The 8,320-nt window shown below is 41.6% G+C and overlaps 1 long non-coding RNA gene across 1 annotated transcript; it reads left to right on the top strand.

Moving 5' to 3' along the window:
• The first annotated feature begins 6,437 nt into the window (after window positions 1-6,437).
• LOC138297321 (uncharacterized) lies at window positions 6,438-6,936 on the top strand. Its single transcript, XR_011204025.1, has 3 exons — window positions 6,438-6,639; window positions 6,724-6,787; window positions 6,874-6,936. It is a non-coding gene; the product is annotated as an uncharacterized lncRNA (long non-coding RNA).
• The last annotated feature ends 1,384 nt before the right edge of the window (window positions 6,937-8,320 follow it).

Raw genomic sequence — 8,320 nt, 5'->3', positions numbered from 1 at the left:
ACTATTTCACTCAGGCTGCTGTGGCAGTCCTGAAGAAAGGGTTGTCTGAGCTCCTTATGGGTGGCAAAAGAAATGTTGCAGCCCATAAGGATCTCCTGGAACCCCAAAGCCCTGGGTCCATAGGTACCATATACTAGGGACTTATAAGGGGGGTCCAGTGTGCCAATTGGAATTGGAATCTGGAGTCACTAAACTATAGTGACTAATTTGGTAAAGTAGAGAGAGCATAAGCACTGGATTTCTGGTTAGCAGAACTTCAGTGACACATTTAAGCATACTGACAACACACACATAGGTCACAAACTATGAGCACTGTGGTCCTGGCTAGCAGGATCCCAGTTAGACAGCAAAACACACACTGACAAATACTCACAAACAGGCCAAAAGTGGGGGTAACCATCCTAGAAAGAGGCTACTTTCTCACAACAAGCACACCCATGAACTGTACTAGGAATCAGATAACCACGGTGAGAAGGATCAGAAGGACAAGGTCAATTGGACAAAACTCACAATGGGCATATATTGACTGCATTCCTGTGAATAGAGTGTGGAGACCCAGAATGGAAGTGAGGGAGAATGGAGAAAAGGATACCGAAAGAAATTCTGTGAGTTCCTTTTTAGCAAAGGGCTATTGATTAGTTCTTCTTGAGTGACGACATAGGGTAGATGGGAGGAGTAAGGGTAGGCCATAGGTTTCTCTTGCTAAAGGTGTCTAAGTTTCTAAGCAGAGCTACCCTTTTGTCTCTGCCTGATGACTGCTAAGAAGGCTGATGGCAGCAAGTGCTGAGATCTCATGCTTCATTGTGTCCTTATTTTGGTTACATCTTCTTGAAGCCAGCACTATTACTAGTGCTGTGAGAGCCATCAGCTAGCACAAAAGCTATGTTTGACCTCCAGCCAGAAAATGATATTTGAAAGAGAAAACCCCCAAATCAGTTCTGAAACCTCAATAGTGGATCCAAATCCTCTGTTTTTAAAATGAGTATTAAAGTGGAAATGTGAAAGGATCGATCTGTAGGTCACAAGAATGGCACCAATAAAATGTCCATGTTTCTTCAGTTTCTTATTTCTTACAGTATTTGTAATAAATTCAGTGAATAAAAATCTATGTGAGTTTCTTTTCTTTTTTGTCTTTGATGCCTTCATGTCTTTCTCTGATTTACTGGGAAAATTAATTCATGTTCCAATGACATTCAGTTCAATTATTATTGTCCCATTCCTTTGCTAATGGCTCCTTGATAGAATACTTCCAGAGTAGGGACCGTTGAACGAAGGACTTTCTACTGCCTACCCTATTTAAAGTAAAACCGGGCTGTAAGGCACAGGAACAATAATAAAGACTCCATCACCCTTGTAGATAAACCCCTAGCATGTGGGTCCGTTTGTTTTATTTGTTTTTCAAAAACAAACTCCCACTTTTGGAGCTTGTTTTTGAAAAACAAAAAATGTCTTAAAAAGTTTGTTGGCTGGCCACAATGTCACACTGTACTGTTCTTCAAATATTTTGTGCCTATACATGAACCGCAGTTCCTCTCAATGTAGAGAATTGTCTTCCGGGCCAGCAGACAACTCTAAATTTGGCAGGCATAGGTCCCTCAGAATGGCAGAGGTATTGTCCTCTGCCATCCTACAAAGCTAAACCCATCCTTGAAACTTTCAATCATGCTTATAGTTTTTCTTCAGACAAGCCTCTCAAGTATACAGTGTTCAACACTTTATACGGGGCCCTATGCAGTTGTTTCCATTTTAATAAAAACACCCTAAATATTAAATGTTTCTATGTCATTGGAATACAACATTTCCAGTTCTGGACTTTGCTTTCACAAATCAATGTTTTCAGGTTATTTTAGACTGATTTGTTTAATTGAACTGGGCCAGAAGCAATGTTCCCTGTAAAGTGCGCGCGCATCCTCCCATAACCTGCTGCGCAGGCCTCTCTGCCAAGCGCGCACGTTGTTGTTTGTCACGTTGCTGCCTCACGCGAGAGAGTGAAACCGTACGTCAGTGCTACATTTTAAACACGGTACCTCTCTTCGCGGCAGAGGAGAAACGGCAGTGCAGCTACCGGAGGAGAACCTCCCACCTACCATCAAGGAATGTAACTGTGAGCCCAGCAGCGTGGAGCAAAATCTCGGCAGAAGTGTTGAATGCAGATGATAAGCCCAGCATATAAAACAAGTAAGGCTGAATGACCATCATTGACAAATCTCAAAGTATCTTCCAGTACTGTTTTAGGGTTGTTCCATAAATTGAAGAGAAACCAAAGAGGAGAAATGTAGGGATGTTGGTTAGTAAAACACTGCAACTGGTTAATTTGTATGTTTTCCACCAATTTACTTATGACAAGCTGAGTAATTAGAACAATTTTTATTATTAAATTGGTAAAGCACATAAATACTCCAGAGGGCCTTCTGCAGCTAAGGGAAGGAAATACAACAACACCATTCCTCAGGGAGCAGAGAGTCACATATTAGCAGAACGGCCAAGTTTTTTGTTTTTTCCTAAAGGCCTAAAATTAAGAGATGTTTTAACTGAGAATCGGAGGCTGCTCAAGAGTTTTTGCTACTACAAAGGAGAACACATGCCCAATGTTCCCTGTAAAGTGCACGACAAGCGCGCACGTTGTTGTTCGGCAGAATCTCGGCAAAAGCACCTTCGTGAACTTTTTCTGTTCTAACTGGAGCCCAGGTAAGACCAATATGTAACACTAGCATACGTTGATTTTCAGCATTTTAAAGCAAAGGGGACGCCTGAGAACTGTTTTTGAGCATGCCCCAATTAGAAAGTCATACAGTCAACACATTCATAATCAGCGTTCGTGGTAGTCATTGTTCATCAACTGTGTTAGGTCACAAATTGTCTGTTGTTTCTGAAGTGCCTACAATGACTTGTGGACATGTACTTCATCAAGGTATACTTTTACTATTTCTAAATGGCAAGTGTTTCACAATTTAAGGCTACTCACTGAGTCACCATATACACCTCTGAAGCATGAATGCCTGTGTGGACCATGCTGAGTACGGACTCATGACCAGTAAATTATAGCCAACTTTCTGCAAAAAAACACTTAATTCACCTAGCCACCTCCCTGCGTTTCGTGCAATCACAATGCTTGCTCATATGCAATACATGCTAATGTAGTCTTATGCACCACCATCTTCGAATTTCACCAATCACCACTGCTTTCTCTAATAGTACCTACTTACTACCAATGTTCCCTCTAAATCACTGTGATCTTAGATGACATTCTGGGTCTCAAGAGGTGCAGCCAGGTTGTGGGAAGGTCGCAGAAACTCCTCACACGCCCATGACCTCTCTCATCTGACACTACAGGTGTCTTGAGACCCACACCTTGTTCCCACAGACTCCCACTACTTGAACGACTACAGTCCTAAACTAAAGGTTTAAATGTCCAGTATAACAGTGACCTTATAGGGCCTTTTGTGAACATGTATATATTACTTCTTTTTACTGTCCCTGATGTTTTTCTCTGATAAAAGAGGAAGAAGAGGTTGCTTTATGGTTCTTGCTTTCCTGTGTTTGTTAATCAAGGCAGGAGTATGGTATTACACATTGCCAGGTTAGTTTCCATTTCTCTAGCAGTTAAATATACTGCCGTGAGAAGAAAATATCAGACAAGGAAAACATTGGGAGGTAATGGTAGGAAATTTCACTGAATTGAAGTAAATGGTATGTAACACTTTGCAAGTCTGAAGCTGCTCATCAGTAGCAAAGCTGCCCTGCTGCGGACCTCAGAGGGGCGAGGAAAAAAGGTGGGGCAGCATGCAGCCGTGCTTAATTTGTTTAAAATATGGTTTGAAGACCAAAGTGTTTTTGAAGGAGCCTGCTCCTGATGCTTCCGGATGCCAGGGATCCCAAATGCCAAGATTGCTTAATGTCTATCTATCTCATGCCTCTTTGTCCCAATAACAGCCTACATACACTTCCTCTTCATCCATCTGCATACCTGTAAAGCGGTAAGGAGGACGGTGCTGGCAAGCGTAGCACACAGACCTGTCTGCTGAGGAAGTTGTTTTGAAGTGCGCTGTAAGGGGTCCGAGCAATTTCATTCAACCTAAACAAAAAAGCATGTGGTTGAATACCTTGTCCAGCCCTTCACAGTGCTTCTAAAATGAACCGAGCTTTTGGCTTTTCTTTCCGTCCTAGAAAACAGCAGTCCAGCCCCAGTTCTACGTGCGGAAAAACAGAACAGGCCCCTTCCATTTCGTTTTACGTACCGTGCAGGAATTTGGCCCAAATCTATTTACCACCTTCTTCTCTACCACCAACAGAGAATATTTAGTCCTTTTCCCCCATTGCGGCCACTGGGCGGGAGTGTAAGTCAAGGCTACAAAATGTTAGTATCTATTCAAATCTAGCCTTCTTTTTTGCTGTTCAGCAATATACGCAGTGGAAATCAAAATTGGAATTATCTGAACCACCCTTCCAAGCTAAATATATGCGATGCAAATTCCTTAACTATTGAAAAAAATACATTGAAACATAGTAATGATTAAGTCAAAGGTTAGTTGAAGAGTTGCAGGACTAATACACTTTGCGTCAGCAACATTTTTGAAATACGTCAACGGATTTTTCATCATCAACTCTGTATTTGGCAGCCACATATTGTTCTTAGTATAAATGTTTAATAAGCATTTGCAATGCAATTGGTCTCTCATTTGCTCCAGTTAGAGATATTGGTGTTGTAAATTCCTAACTGGACTATTCTTGCCACATAAATTGAAAATGGAAGTAAAACATTAGTTGACAAAAGTGAGCCGATACAAAGCACCATGGCTGCCATGAGCATGAGTGCGAAGGAAAGAGACAAAAGGAAAAAGAAGTTAGCTCACAGTCAAATATATCAGCAATCGTGCAATTATCCATGTAACAGGGTCAGTCTGAAAGGCGGTACCAACACCTCCCCAAGAAGGGACAAGCGTAAAGCATTTACCAATGATAACAAAGGAATTTTGAAAGGCAAAACGACGAACGAGTGAAAGTGATGGGCATGAGGTGGGCATGCTTAAAAGCCCACCATACTCGCAACAGGTCAAAACGCTTGTGCGCTCAACCTCAAAATGATCAACTTGAGAATGTTTTGGGTGCTTAAGAATTTCAATGGATTGAATATTAAGATGACTACGTAGCACGTCCATTTTTGCTTCCGCACTGCCAAATTCTATGTGGAGCGTTCCCCTGTTAGGGGGGGCCGTAAAAATGACTCAAAGAAATCTAACAGCTTACTTAGCGTCATTTTTTCCAGGAGTTTTAATGCCTGCTCAGAGAAGGCATTAAAAGGAGTCTCTCATTTGTTTCAATTGACCTCTGGGTTCTTTGCAGGATTAGAGGCAACATTTTTTACGCTAACCCTGCAAAGCGCCGAACTAGCGTAAAAATGTATGATGCTAGTTCCCTAACTACTGCCATGGTGCACCATATTTTAAATACGGTGCACACATGGTGGTGTTAGGGAGTGCACTAAGTGCAGTGCCAATTTTCATAATTCTGCCCCTCAATGTCTTTCTGTCATGCTCTTCTTGACTTGAAACATGCACACATGATTCCATTTATTAAGAAATATAATGCCCCACCCATTCTTTCTAACTACAGGCCCAAAGCATTATAAGAAGTTCCTGCTCATATTCTTGAAGCGGTGGTTAATACAACTTTCTTACTTTCTCAAGCAACATTGTCTCCTGGCCTCTTTCCAGACACACTTTATCTCACGACGGTAAAAATATCTTCTGGTGCCATTAGGTGATGTTTGTATCACTTTAGATACAGGGGATGCCATAGTGTTTGTTTTCCTGGACCTGACAGTGACAGTGTCCTTCAGTATGGTCTCCCACAGATGGAAGGACTGTGGAGTAGGAGGTCTAGCACTTGATTGGTTTAAAGCCGTTTTTTGTCTAAAAGAGACAAAGCAGTGTAACTCTCCCCCCACCCAAATGCTCTTTTTGAAGCGAACTATGGTGTGGTGCCTCTTAGGGTTCTTCTAAACCCAATTCTGCTTAATGTCGATATGATGAGAGCTCCCAGGGGGCGCAGTAGCCCACCCTTATAAATTCCAATTAGTCATAGCAAGTGGGCGAGCAGATAACTTGAGGCATGTAAAGGCTGCATCATCGAAGGTCTAACGCAAGATGTGGGTTTCTAAATGGATGATAATATGGGACCAGAGTCTGTCTAAACTGAAACCCCAGGTAACTATTCAATTGCTCTGGAACTGTTTTTGTAACTCCTATAACCTATACAAAATATCTTCTTTCCAAATACAGACAGTCAACATTTGAATTTGAACAGACAGGTGTGAGTACCAAGGAAGACCAGGTAATTCTGTAGACATTCCAGGTGGGATTAAGGGTCTCTAGATAAATCACATTCATGATCCACACCTTTGCTTCTATTACAGGTTTGTCGGACCGAGCAAGTTATAGATTTGAACGAGCTGACACGCATAGAAGCATAAGGACCATATAATTATTTGATAGGTCCCCCATCTGGGTCACCTGGCACATTTTAATATGGCAACATGCTGTAGCCAACTGTTAACCATCTTTTCTTTTGTTGCAGTTATCTCAGACAGTTCTGGTCATAGAGGAGGGGGGCATACCGGAGAAGCAGCAGAAAGAGCAGGTTATTATTTGCTCGTTTTTCCTTCTGGTGAATATGAGGCATTGAAACAATCAGGTACTTTAATCAATTTTTCCTCTTTTAAAGGCATCTTAGACCCTGCTACACATAAATTTGAACAGGCACACGTGAATAGGAGGAGAAAGGCAAGGTAATAAATTTGCAGATTCCCATTGTGGTGCACCAAGTACAGTGGAATATGACAACCTACTTTAATCACCTTTTCTTCTCTTGCAGGCATCTCCAAAAGCACTACTCATAGATTTCAAAAGGCACATGTGAGTAGAAGCAGAAAGACAAGGTAATTATTTGGTAGATTTCACTTGTGATGCACCCAGTACATTATAATATAACAACATTCTTCAACCTCTTTTTTTGGCCTTTTGCAGGATTCTTAGACAGTGCTAATCATAGATTAGAAAAGGCAGAAGTGACTACAAGCAGAAAGACCAGGTGATTATTCAGTAGTTTTTCCTTGTAGTACATCTGAAACATTTGAACATAAGCATGTGCTGTAACAATTTTTTTCTTCTATTGCAGACATCGCAGATAGTGTTACATCTACAGGCAGGTGTAAGAACAAACAGAAAGGCCCAGGTAATTACTTGCCACATTTTCTAAGAGATAGCTCAGACTTGTCTGGTAGACTGCATTCAATAGCATAAGAACCAACTTTAAATAATGTTCCTCACATTAGGAAATGTTCCTCTTTTTTTTGGCAGGCTTTGCGGCATAGTAGGCTCTGACTGATTGCCACCAAAATATTCAAGCACAAAGCTGTGACTTCTGCAGAGAGCAGTACTTCACCACAAAGGAAGAAATGCTGTCTTGTGTTCAAAGAAGAATGGCTGAAAGACATTGTGGAGACTGAGACACAGAAGTCACGAAGCAAGGTTCGCGTACAACTGGAAGAGCTATTTCTACACAATCCAGAAGTAGACCTGATTTGCAAAGTATGTGAAGAAGCAAAGATTGCAGGGGACTTTTCCACTGGGAAGAAATGGAGTGATGGCTGGAAGCTGGACTACTTGAAATGCCATCTATGTAGCAAAGTTCATGAATCTGCTTTGGTGACTCTAAGAAATAAAAGTGCAGCTGCCAGGTTGGGTTTTGGAGTGTGCACCATGCTGACGGAAACCGCCAGTGATAGAGCAAACAGACTATAAGTGGTTAAACGGCAAAGATCTCTGCATGAGGAGATAAAGATTCTCATCAATAATGTGTTACTAGCAGTCAAAATGAACACGTCAATGTTATCTGTTCAAGACATCCATGACCACGTCGCATTGTATGTGAAGATACCAGACCACTGGAGGAGCAAGAGCTATGCCTTTGAGTTTTTGGAGGCAATCAACAGCGTGATTCACTCTGACTTAATTGCAGAACTGCACAGTGCTTGGTATCACACATTGATAATTGATGAGAGCACAGATATTTCAGTTACAAAATTGCTCATCCTCTACTTCAAATTCCAATCTGTAACATCAACAGAGCACAAAACAGAATTTGGGGGAATTGTAACTGAGTACATGCAACGCGGAGGCTATCACTATTGCTGTAAAAGACTTCTACACTGCCAATAAGCTGGACCTTATGAAAATGGTCATGTTTACATCAGATGGTGCAACAGTGATGCTGGGAAAGAACAATGGTGTTGCTACCCGCCTCAAACAATCCATTCCCC

This window comes from Pleurodeles waltl, chromosome 5 (assembly GCF_031143425.1).
Source record: "Pleurodeles waltl isolate 20211129_DDA chromosome 5, aPleWal1.hap1.20221129, whole genome shotgun sequence".
Classification (NCBI taxonomy): domain Eukaryota; kingdom Metazoa; phylum Chordata; class Amphibia; order Caudata; family Salamandridae; genus Pleurodeles; species Pleurodeles waltl.
Note: the sequence above shows the minus strand (reverse complement) of the source record. Positions and strands in the feature narration are given on the sequence as shown.